At 49.0% G+C, this 10860-nt stretch overlaps 10 non-coding genes and 1 pseudogene across 10 annotated transcripts; 6 read left to right on the top strand and 5 right to left on the bottom strand.

Annotated features, from left to right (window-relative positions):
• Nucleotides 1-635: 635 nt before the first annotated feature.
• On the bottom strand, nt 636-755 carry LOC119016289. The gene has a single exon (XR_005073978.1). It is a non-coding gene; the product is annotated as a 5S ribosomal RNA (ribosomal RNA).
• Nucleotides 756-1086: 331 nt separating this feature from the next.
• On the top strand, nt 1087-1205 carry LOC119016276. Its single transcript, XR_005073966.1, has one exon. It is a non-coding gene; the product is annotated as a 5S ribosomal RNA (ribosomal RNA).
• A 225-nt stretch (nt 1206-1430) lies between these two features.
• LOC119016277 lies at nt 1431-1549 on the bottom strand. The gene has a single exon (XR_005073967.1). It is a non-coding gene; the product is annotated as a 5S ribosomal RNA (ribosomal RNA).
• Nucleotides 1550-1884: 335 nt separating this feature from the next.
• LOC119016288 lies at nt 1885-2002 on the top strand. The gene has a single exon (XR_005073977.1). It is a non-coding gene; the product is annotated as a 5S ribosomal RNA (ribosomal RNA).
• A 675-nt stretch (nt 2003-2677) lies between these two features.
• On the top strand, nt 2678-2796 carry LOC119016290. Its single transcript, XR_005073979.1, has one exon. It is a non-coding gene; the product is annotated as a 5S ribosomal RNA (ribosomal RNA).
• A 2285-nt stretch (nt 2797-5081) lies between these two features.
• LOC119016286 lies at nt 5082-5200 on the bottom strand. The gene has a single exon (XR_005073975.1). It is a non-coding gene; the product is annotated as a 5S ribosomal RNA (ribosomal RNA).
• A 336-nt stretch (nt 5201-5536) lies between these two features.
• LOC119016275 lies at nt 5537-5655 on the top strand. The gene has a single exon (XR_005073965.1). It is a non-coding gene; the product is annotated as a 5S ribosomal RNA (ribosomal RNA).
• A 227-nt stretch (nt 5656-5882) lies between these two features.
• LOC119016295 lies at nt 5883-6003 on the bottom strand (annotated as a pseudogene).
• A 336-nt stretch (nt 6004-6339) lies between these two features.
• LOC119016274 lies at nt 6340-6458 on the top strand. Its single transcript, XR_005073964.1, has one exon. It is a non-coding gene; the product is annotated as a 5S ribosomal RNA (ribosomal RNA).
• Nucleotides 6459-8790: 2332 nt separating this feature from the next.
• LOC119016285 lies at nt 8791-8909 on the bottom strand. Its single transcript, XR_005073974.1, has one exon. It is a non-coding gene; the product is annotated as a 5S ribosomal RNA (ribosomal RNA).
• Nucleotides 8910-9245: 336 nt separating this feature from the next.
• On the top strand, nt 9246-9364 carry LOC119016273. The gene has a single exon (XR_005073963.1). It is a non-coding gene; the product is annotated as a 5S ribosomal RNA (ribosomal RNA).
• Nucleotides 9365-10860: the final 1496 nt, after the last annotated feature.

The following is a 10860-nucleotide window of genomic DNA, read 5'->3' as shown; positions in this document are numbered from 1 at the left end:
TCAAACCTGTTAAAAAACAGGTTTAGCTGGTTTAGCTCTCCCAGCATCCCCCTCTTCTGTGTGCTGCTGCCCTTCTTCTTGCAGCCTGTAATGGTTTTCATCATGCCATCCCAGACCTCCCTCATGTTGTTCCGCTGCAGCTTCTGTTCCACCTTCCTTCTGTACTCCTCCTTTGCCTCTCTCAGCTGGACCTTGACTTCTCCCTGTACGAGCTTCAGCTCGTCTCTGTCACCGTCCTTGAATACCCTCTCATTATATCATGACATGCCTTGGAAAATCCTTCAACAGTTGAGTGCGTTCCCTGCTTTTGCAGAGAAATAAAAAAGCTTACAGCACCTGGAATTCCCTAAGCAGGGTCAGGCCTGGTTAGTACTTGGATGGGAGACCGCCTGGGAATACCAGGTGCTGTAAGCTTTTTTGCCCTCTCTGTGCAGAGGGTCTGCTTCTTCGGTGGAGACACAGCTTTGAACAACAGAGCAGCTAGTCTGAGAACGATGTTCAACCTTTTTGTGCTGCTTGTGTTTTGCTCACTTCTATATGTTTGCATTAAAAGTGTATATGCATTATATCACGACATGCCTTGGAAAATCCTTCAACAGTTGAGTTCGTTCCCTGCTTTTGCAGAGAAATTAAAAAGCTTACAGCACCCGGGAATTCCCAGGCGGTCACCCATCCAAGTACTAACCAGGCCCGACACTGCTTGGCTTCCGAGATCGGACGAGATCGGGCGCGTTCAGGGCGGTGTGGCCGCAAGCCAAGGGGCAGGAGACAAATGCACTATTCATACGCGTTGACACGGAGCGAAACAAGCAAAGACGCTCCGCTATTCTCTACTGACCCAGTCGGACTGATGTTTATGACAGCGCTCTGTCTTCAGCTGTGCTGCACTGGTATATCTCAGTGATTACCTGGAAAGATTGAAACGCTGGAATGCAGCCACTCTCTGAAAACACTGGCATTCCCCAAAAGGTGTTCAAGTGCGCTAATGTTTGCCCCCTCACAGATATAGAGAAAGGAAAGGAAAGGAAAGGATGAGGACGGAGCCGGTGAAGGTGTATAAATAGTGTGTTTGTCTGCTCTGCCCTTGCTTACGGCCATACCACTCTGAACACGCCCGATCTCGTCTGATCTCGGAAGCTAAGCAGGGTCGGGCCTGGTTAGTACTTGGATGGGAGACCGCCTGGGAATACCAGGTGCTGTAAGCTTTTTTGCCCTCTCTGTGCAGAGGGCGCTGCTGCTTCTTCGGTGGAGACACAGCTTTGAACAACAGAGCAGCTAGTCTGAGAACGATGTTCAACCTTTTTGTGCTGCTTGTGTTTTGCTCACTTCTATATGTTTGCATTAAAAGTGTATATGCATTATATCACGACATGCCTTGGAAAATCCTTCAACAGTTGAGTTCGTTCCCTGCTTTTGCAGAGAAATTAAAAAGCTTACAGCACCCGGAATTCCCAGGCGGTCACCCATCCAAGTACTAACCAGGCCCGACCCTACTTGGCTTCCGAGATCGGACGAGATCGGGCGCGTTCAGGGCGGTGTGGCCGCAAGCCAAGGTGCAGGAGACAAATGCACTATTCATACGCGTTGACACGGAGCGAAACAAGCAAAGACGCTCCGCTATTCTCTACTGACCCAGTCGGACTGATGTTTATGACAGCGCTCTGTCTTCAGCTGTGCTGCACTGGTATATCTCAGTGATTACCTGGAAAGATTGAAACGCTGGAATGCAGCCACTCTCTGAAAACACTGGCATTCCCCAAAAGGTGTTCAAGTGCGCTAATGTTTGCCCCCTCACAGATATAGAGAAAGGAAAGGAAAGGAAAGGATGGAGGACGGAGCCGGTGAAGGTGTATAAATAGTGTGTTTGTCTGCTCTGCTCTCCTTGCTACGGCCATACCACTCTGAACACGCCCGATCTCGTCTGATCTCGGAAGCTAAGCAGGGTCGGGCCTGGTTAGTACTTGGATGGGAGACCGCCTGGGAATACCAGGTGCTGTAAGCTTTTTTGCCCTCTCTGTGCAGAGGGCGCTGCTGCTTCTTCGGTGGAGACACAGCTTTGAACAACAGAGCAGCTAGTCTGAGAACGATGTTCAACCTTTTTGTGCTGCTTGTGTTTTGCTCACTTCTATAGGGTTGCATTAGAAAGTGTAATATGCATTATATCACGATCATGCCTTGGAAAAGTCCTTCAACAGTTGAGTTCGTTCCTGCTTTTGCAGGAGAAATTAAAAAGCTTAGCAGCACCCGGAATTCCCAGGCGGGTCACCCATCCAAGTACTAACCAGGCCCGACAACTGCTTGGCTCCGAGATCGGGCGCGTTCAGGGCGGTGTGGCCGCAAGCCAAGTGCAGGAGACAAATGCACTATTCATACGCGTTGACACGGAGCGAAACAAAGCAAAGACGCTCCGCTATTCTCTAATGACGCAGTCGGTCTGATGTTTATGACTGCGCTCTGTCTTCAGCTGTGCTGCAATGGTATATCTCTGTTTTTACCTGGATTGATTTAAACGCGGAATGGCAGCCACTCTCTGAAACACTGGCATTCCCCAAAAGGTGTTCAAGTGCGCTAATGTTTGCCCCCTCACAGATATAGAGAAAGGAAAGGAAAGGAAAGGAAAGGATGAGGACGGAGCCGGTGAAGGTGTATAAATAGTGTGTTTGTCTGCTCTGCCCTTGCTTACGGCCATACCACTCTGAACACGCCCGATCTCGTCTTATCTCGGAATCTAAGCAGGGTCGGGCCTGGTTAGTACTTGGATGGGAGACCGCCTGGGAATACCAGGTGCTGTAAGCTTTTTTGCCCTCTCTGTGCAGAGGGCGCTGCTGCTTCTTCGGTGGAGACACAGCTTTGAACAACAGAGCAGCTAGTCTGAGAACGATGTTCAACCTTTTTGTGCTGCTTGTGTTTTGCTCACTTCTATATGTTTGCATTAAAGGGGTCGATAGGTAGATAGATAGCTAGATAGATGATAGATAGATAGATAGATAGATAGTAGGATATTTATTTATCCTGGAGGAAATTCAAGCATCCAGTAGCAACAACAAACATTGAACATACATTGAACATACATGCAACATCAAAGAAACAGTAGAAATAAAAATGTGGAATAAAAATGTTTTGTACAACTGTAACTATTTACATAAAGTGACTGTAGAAGTATAAGTGTTTTATACATTTAATGCCTCTATGAGCTAAATGAAAAATATAAAGTGATGTTAAAAATATAAAGTGACATAGAGGTAAAGAGTATTAAGGGGACAGGGGATGGTGTACAATTAAATTAAATTGGGCCATAAAAGATGAGTGCTTTTGAGTGCATTTGGCCATTGTCTATTGTGCTTCCTGACATCACTGCGAGCTGTTGTACAGCCTGATGGCCAGGGGGACGAAAGAGTTATTGTGTCTGTTGGTGGAGCAGGATTGAGACAGCAGTCTGCCACTGAACACGCTCCTCTGCCTGCTGAAGGTGTTGTGCAGAGGGTGGTGGGTGTTGTCCAGTATGGACAGCAGTTTGTCCAGGGTCCTTCTCTCTGCCACAGTCACCAGAAAGTCCAGCTTTGTGCCCACCACTGAGCCAGCTCTCCTCACCAGTCTGTCCAGTCGGGCAGAGTCCCTCTTCTTGCTGCTTCCTCCCCAGCAAACCACAGCGTAGAAGAGGACGCTGGCCACCACGGACTGGTAAAACATCTGCAGCAGTTTTTTGCATATGTTGAAGGATCCCAGCCTTCTCAGGAAGTACAGATGGCTCTGTCCTTTCCTGTGTACAGCGTCCATGTTTGCTGTCCACTCCAACCTGTCATCCAGCTGCAGCCCCAGGTATTTGTAGGTCCTGACCACCTCCACATCGACCCCCTCGATGGACACAGCTTGGAGCTGCGGTTTCTTCCTTCTGAAGTCCACAACCATCTCCTTCGTCTTGGAGGTGTTCAGCTGTAGGCGGTTGGACCTGCACCACTCCACAAAGCCCTCAATCAGGCTCCTGTACTCCCCCTCCTGTCCATCCTTGATACAGCCCACTATTGCAGTGTCATCTGAGTATTTCTGCATGTGGGATGAGACATGAAGTCTTCCAGAGCACAGAGACCCTCCCCAGCCTCAGGCTATGGTTGAACAGTTGCTGAAGCGGCTCCCCAGTTCAGCAGAGCAGGCCTTGAGCATCCTTGGACACGCTTTGTCCGGGTCCGCTGCTTTCCTTGGGCACAGTCTCCTCAGCTCTTTGCTCACCTGCTCCTTGGTGATGGTGAAGGGGAGGGGGATTGAAATGTCCGTGGTGGTGGGGAGGGGGGGTTGAACTGTCTATGGTAGGGGTGGGGGGGAGGTTTGAACTGTCCGTGGGTGTGGCGGGTTGCGGTGCCCTGTAGTCTGAGGTGATAATGGACGTGATGGGGGTGACGGGGGTGTGAGGGGTGTGAAGTGGGCAGTCACTGGCTGTGGGAGCTGGGGTTTCAAACCTGTTAAAAAACAGGTTTAGCTGGTTAGCTCTCCCAGCATCCCCCTCTTCTGTGCTGCTGCCCTTCTTCTTGCAGCCTGTAATGGTTTTCATGCCATCCCAGACCTCCCTCATGTTGTTCCGCTGCAGCTTCTGTTCCACCTTCCTTCTGTACTCCTCCTTTGCCTCTCTCAGCTGGACCTTGACTTCTCCCTGTACGAGCTTCAGCTCGTCTCTGTCACCGTCCTTGAATACCCTCTCATTATATCATGACATGCCTTGGAAAATCCTTCAACAGTTGAGTGCGTTCCCTGCTTTTGCAGAGAAATAAAAAAGCTTACAGCACCTGGAATTCCCTAAGCAGGGTCAGGCCTGGTTAGTACTTGGATGGGAGACCGCCTGGGAATACCAGGTGCTGTAAGCTTTTTTGCCCTCTCTGTGCAGAGGGCGCTGCTGCTTCTTCGGTGGAGACACAGCTTTGAACAACAGAGCAGCTAGTCTGAGAACGATGTTCAACCTTTTTGTGCTGCTTGTGTTTTGCTCACTTCTATATGTTTGCATTAAAAGTGTATATGCATTATATCACGACATGCCTTGGAAAATCCTTCAACAGTTGAGTTTGTTCCCTGCTTTTGCAGAGAAATTAAAAAGCTTACAGCACCCGGAATTCCCAGGCGGTCACCCATCCAAGTACTAACCAGGCCCGACACTGCTTGGCTTCCGAGATCGGACGAGATCGGGCGCGTTCAGGGCGGTGTGGCCGCAAGCCAAGGTGCAGGAGACAAATGCACTATTCATACGCGTTGACACGGAGCGAAACAAGCAAAGACGCTCCGCTATTCTCTACTGACCCAGTCGGACTGATGTTTATGACAGCGCTCTGTCTTCAGCTGTGCTGCACTGGTATATCTCAGTGATTACCTGGAAAGATTGAAACGCTGGAATGCAGCCACTCTCTGAAAACACTGGCATTCCCCAAAAGGTGTTCAAGTGCGCTAATGTTTGCCCCCTCACAGATATAGAGAAAGGAAAGGAAAGGAAAGGAAAGGATGAGGACGGAGCCGGTGAAGGTGTATAAATAGTGTGTTTGTCTGCTCTGCCCTTGCTTACGGCCATACCACTCTGAACACGCCCGATCTCGTCTGATCTCGGAAGCTAAGCAGGGTCGGGCCTGGTTAGTACTTGGATGGGAGACCGCCTGGGAATACCAGGTGCTGTAAGCTTTTTTGCCCTCTCTGTGCAGAGGGCGCTGCTGCTTCTTCGGTGGAGACACAGCTTTGAACAACAGAGCAGCTAGTCTGAGAACGATGTTCAACCTTTTTGTGCTGCTTGTGTTTTGCTCACTTCTATATGTTTGCATTAAAAGTTGTATATGCATTATATCACGACATGCCTTGGAAAATCCTTCAAACAGTTGAGTTCGTTCCCTGCTTTTGCAGAGAAATTAAAAAGCTTACAGCACCCGGAATTCCCAGGCGGTCACCCATCCAAGTTACTAACCAGGCCCGACCCTGCTTGGCTTCCGAGATCGGACGAGATCGGGCGCGTTCAGGGCGTGTGTGGCCGCAAGCCAAGGTGCAGGAGACAAATGCACTATTCATACGCGTTGACACGGAGCGAAACAAGCAAAGACGCTCCGCTATTCTCTACTGACCCAGTCGGACTGATGTTTATGACAGCGCTCTGTCTTCAGCTGTGCTGCACTGGTATATCTCAGTGATTACCTGGAAAGATTGAAACGCTGGAATGCAGCCACTCACTGAAAAACACTGGCATTCCCCAAAAGGTGTTCAAGTGCGCTAATGTTTGCCCCCTCACAGATATAGAGAAAGGAAAGGAAAGGAAAGAAAGGATGAGGACGGAGCCGGTGAAGGTGTATAAATAGTGTGTTTGTCTGCTCTGCCCTTGCTTACGGCCATACCACTCTGAACACGCCCGATCTCGTCTGATCTCGGAAGCTAAGCAGGGTCGGGCCTGGTTAGTACTTGGATGGGAGACCGCCTGGGAATACCAGGTGCTGTAAGCTTTTTTGCCCTCTCTGTGCAGAGGGCGCTGCTGCTTCTTCGGTGGAGACACAGCTTTGAACAACAGAGCAGCTAGTCTGAGAACGATGTTCAACCTTTTTGTGCTGCTTGTGTTTTGCTCACTTCTATATGTTTGCATTAAAAGTGTAGATAGATAGATAGATAGATAGATAGATAGATAGATAGATAGATAGATAGATAGATAGATAGATAGATACTTTATTTATCCTGGAGGAAATTCAAGCATCCAGTAGCAACAACAAACATTGAACATACATTGAACATACATGCAACATCAAAGAAACAGTAGAAATAAAAATGTGGAATAAAAATGTTTTGTACAACTGTAGTAAAAATGAAGAATAAAAATGTTTTGTACAACTGTAACTATTTACATAAAGTGACTGTAGAAGTATAAGTGTTTTATACATTTAATGCCTCTATGAGCTAAATGAAAAATATAAAGTGATGTTAAAAATATAAAGTGACATAGAGGTAAAGAGTATTAAGGGGACAGGGGATGGTGTACAATTAAATTAAATTGGGCCATAAAAGATGAGTGCTTTTGAGTGCATTTGGCCATTGTCTATTGTGCTTCCTGACATCACTGCGAGCTGTTGTACAGCCTGATGGCCAGGGGGACGAAAGAGTTATTGTGTCTGTTGGTGGAGCAGGATTGAGACAGCAGTCTGCCACTGAACACGCTCCTCTGCCTGCTGAAGGTGTTGTGCAGAGGGTGGTGGGTGTTGTCCAGTATGGACAGCAGTTTGTCCAGGGTCCTTCTCTCTGCCACAGTCACCAGAAAGTCCAGCTTTGTGCCCACCACTGAGCCAGCTCTCCTCACCAGTCTGTCCAGTCGGGCAGAGTCCCTCTTCTTGCTGCTTCCTCCCCAGCAAACCACAGCGTAGAAGAGGACGCTGGCCACCACGGACTGGTAAAACATCTGCAGCAGTTTTTTGCATATGTTGAAGGATCCCAGCCTTCTCAGGAAGTACAGATGGCTCTGTCCTTTCCTGTGTACAGCGTCCATGTTTGCTGTCCACTCCAACCTGTCATCCAGCTGCAGCCCCAGGTATTTGTAGGTCCTGACCACCTCCACATCGACCCCCTCGATGGACACAGCTTGGAGCTGCGGTTTCTTCCTTCTGAAGTCCACAACCATCTCCTTCGTCTTGGAGGTGTTCAGCTGTAGGCGGTTGGACCTGCACCACTCCACAAAGCCCTCAATCAGGCTCCTGTACTCCCCCTCCTGTCCATCCTTGATACAGCCCACTATTGCAGTGTCATCTGAGTATTTCTGCATGTGGGATGAGACATGAAGTCTTCCAGAGCACAGAGACCCTCCCCAGCCTCAGGCTATGGTTGAACAGTTGCTGAAGCGGCTCCCCAGTTCAGCAGAGCAGGCCTTGAGCATCCTTGGACACGCTTTGTCCGGGTCCGCTGCTTTCCTTGGGCACAGTCTCCTCAGCTCTTTGCTCACCTGCTCCTTGGTGATGGTGAAGGGGAGGGGGATTGAAATGTCCGTGGTGGTGGGGAGGGGGGGTTGAACTGTCTATGGTAGGGGTGGGGGGGAGGGTTGAACTGTCCGTGGGTGTGGCGGGTTGCGGTGCCCTGTAGTCTGAGGTGATAATGGACGTGATGGGGGTGACGGGGGTGTGAGGGGTGTGAAGTGGGCAGTCACTGGCTGTGGGAGCTGGGGTTTCAAACCTGTTAAAAAACAGGTTTAGCTGGTTAGCTCTCCCAGCATCCCCCTCTTCTGTGCTGCTGCCCTTCTTCTTGCAGCCTGTAATGGTTTTCATGCCATCCCAGACCTCCCTCATGTTGTTCCGCTGCAGCTTCTGTTCCACCTTCCTTCTGTACTCCTCCTTTGCCTCTCTCAGCTGGACCTTGACTTCTCCCTGTACGAGCTTCAGCTCGTCTCTGTCACCGTCCTTGAATACCCTCTCATTATATCATGACATGCCTTGGAAAATCCTTCAACAGTTGAGTGCGTTCCCTGCTTTTGCAGAGAAATAAAAAAGCTTACAGCACCTGGAATTCCCTAAGCAGGGTCAGGCCTGGTTAGTACTTGGATGGGAGACCGCCTGGGAATACCAGGTGCTGTAAGCTTTTTTGCCCTCTCTGTGCAGAGGGCGCTGCTGCTTCTTCGGTGGAGACACAGCTTTGAACAACAGAGCAGCTAGTCTGAGAACGATGTTCAACCTTTTTGTGCTGCTTGTGTTTTGCTCACTTCTATATGTTTGCATTAAAAGTGTATATGCATTATATCACGACATGCCTTGGAAAATCCTTCAACAGTTGAGTTCGTTCCCTGCTTTTGCAGAGAAATTAAAAAGCTTACAGCACCCGGAATTCCCAGGCGGTCACCCATCCAAGTACTAACCAGGCCCGACACTGCTTGGCTTCCGAGATCGGACGAGATCGGGCGCGTTCAGGGCGGTGTGGCCGCAAGCCAAGGTGCAGGAGACAAATGCACTATTCATACGCGTTGACACGGAGCGAAACAAGCAAAGACGCTCCGCTACTCTCTACTGACCCAGTCGGACTGATGTTTATGACAGCGCTCTGTCTTCAGCTGTGCTGCACTGGTATATCTCAGTGATTACCTGGAAAGATTGAAACGCTGGAATGCAGCCACTCTCTGAAAACACTGGCATTCCCCAAAAGGTGTTCAAGTGCGCTAATGTTTGCCCCCTCACAGATATAGAGAAAGGAAAGGAAAGGAAAGGAAAGGATGAGGACGGAGCCGGTGAAGGTGTATAAATAGTGTGTTTGTCTGCTCTGCCCTTGCTTACGGCCATACCACTCTGAACACGCCCGATCTCGTCTGATCTCGGAAGCTAAGCAGGGTCGGGCCTGGTTAGTACTTGGATGGGAGACCGCCTGGGAATACCAGGTGCTGTAAGCTTTTTTGCCCTCTCTGTGCAGAGGGCGCTGCTGCTTCTTCGGTGGAGACACAGCTTTGAACAACAGAGCAGCTAGTCTGAGAACGATGTTCAACCTTTTTGTGCTGCTTGTGTTTTGCTCACTTCTATATGTTTGCATTAAAAGTGTAGATAGATAGATAGATAGATAGATAGATAGATAGATAGATAGATAGATAGATAGATAGATAGATACTTTATTTATCCTGGAGGAAATTCAAGCATCCAGTAGCAACAACAAACATTGAACATACATTGAACATACATGCAACATCAAAGAAACAGTAGAAATAAAAATGTGGAATAAAAATGTTTTGTACAACTGTAGTAAAAATGAAGAATAAAAATGTTTTGTACAACTGTAACTATTTACATAAAGTGACTGTAGAAGTATAAGTGTTTTATACATTTAATGCCTCTATGAGCTAAATGAAAAATATAAAGTGATGTTAAAAATATAAAGTGACATAGAGGTAAAGAGTATTAAGGGGACAGGGGATGGTGTACAATTAAATTAAATTGGGCCATAAAAGATGAGTGCTTTTGAGTGCATTTGGCCATTGTCTATTGTGCTTCCTGACATCACTGCGAGCTGTTGTACAGCCTGATGGCCAGGGGGACGAAAGAGTTATTGTGTCTGTTGGTGGAGCAGGATTGAGACAGCAGTCTGCCACTGAACACGCTCCTCTGCCTGCTGAAGGTGTTGTGCAGAGGGTGGTGGGTGTTGTCCAGTATGGACAGCAGTTTGTCCAGGGTCCTTCTCTCTGCCACAGTCACCAGAAAGTCCAGCTTTGTGCCCACCACTGAGCCAGCTCTCCTCACCAGTCTGTCCAGTCGGGCAGAGTCCCTCTTCTTGCTGCTTCCTCCCCAGCAAACCACAGCGTAGAAGAGGACGCTGGCCACCACGGACTGGTAAAACATCTGCAGCAGTTTTTTGCATATGTTGAAGGATCCCAGCCTTCTCAGGAAGTACAGATGGCTCTGTCCTTTCCTGTGTACAGCGTCCATGTTTGCTGTCCACTCCAACCTGTCATCCAGCTGCAGCCCCAGGTATTTGTAGGTCCTGACCACCTCCACATCGACCCCCTCGATGGACACAGCTTGGAGCTGCGGTTTCTTCCTTCTGAAGTCCACAACCATCTCCTTCGTCTTGGAGGTGTTCAGCTGTAGGCGGTTGGACCTGCACCACTCCACAAAGCCCTCAATCAGGCTCCTGTACTCCCCCTCCTGTCCATCCTTGATACAGCCCACTATTGCAGTGTCATCTGAGTATTTCTGCATGTGGGATGAGACATGAAGTCTTCCAGAGCACAGAGACCCTCCCCAGCCTCAGGCTATGGTTGAACAGTTGCTGAAGCGGCTCCCCAGTTCAGCAGAGCAGGCCTTGAGCATCCTTGGACACGCTTTGTCCGGGTCCGCTGCTTTCCTTGGGCACAGTCTCCTCAGCTCTTTGCTCACCTGCTCCTTGGTGATGGTGAAG

This window comes from Acanthopagrus latus, unplaced genomic scaffold, assembly GCF_904848185.1.
Source record: "Acanthopagrus latus isolate v.2019 unplaced genomic scaffold, fAcaLat1.1, whole genome shotgun sequence".
Lineage (NCBI taxonomy): Eukaryota > Metazoa > Chordata > Actinopteri > Spariformes > Sparidae > Acanthopagrus > Acanthopagrus latus.
This window is presented reverse-complemented; position numbering and strand designations above follow the sequence as displayed.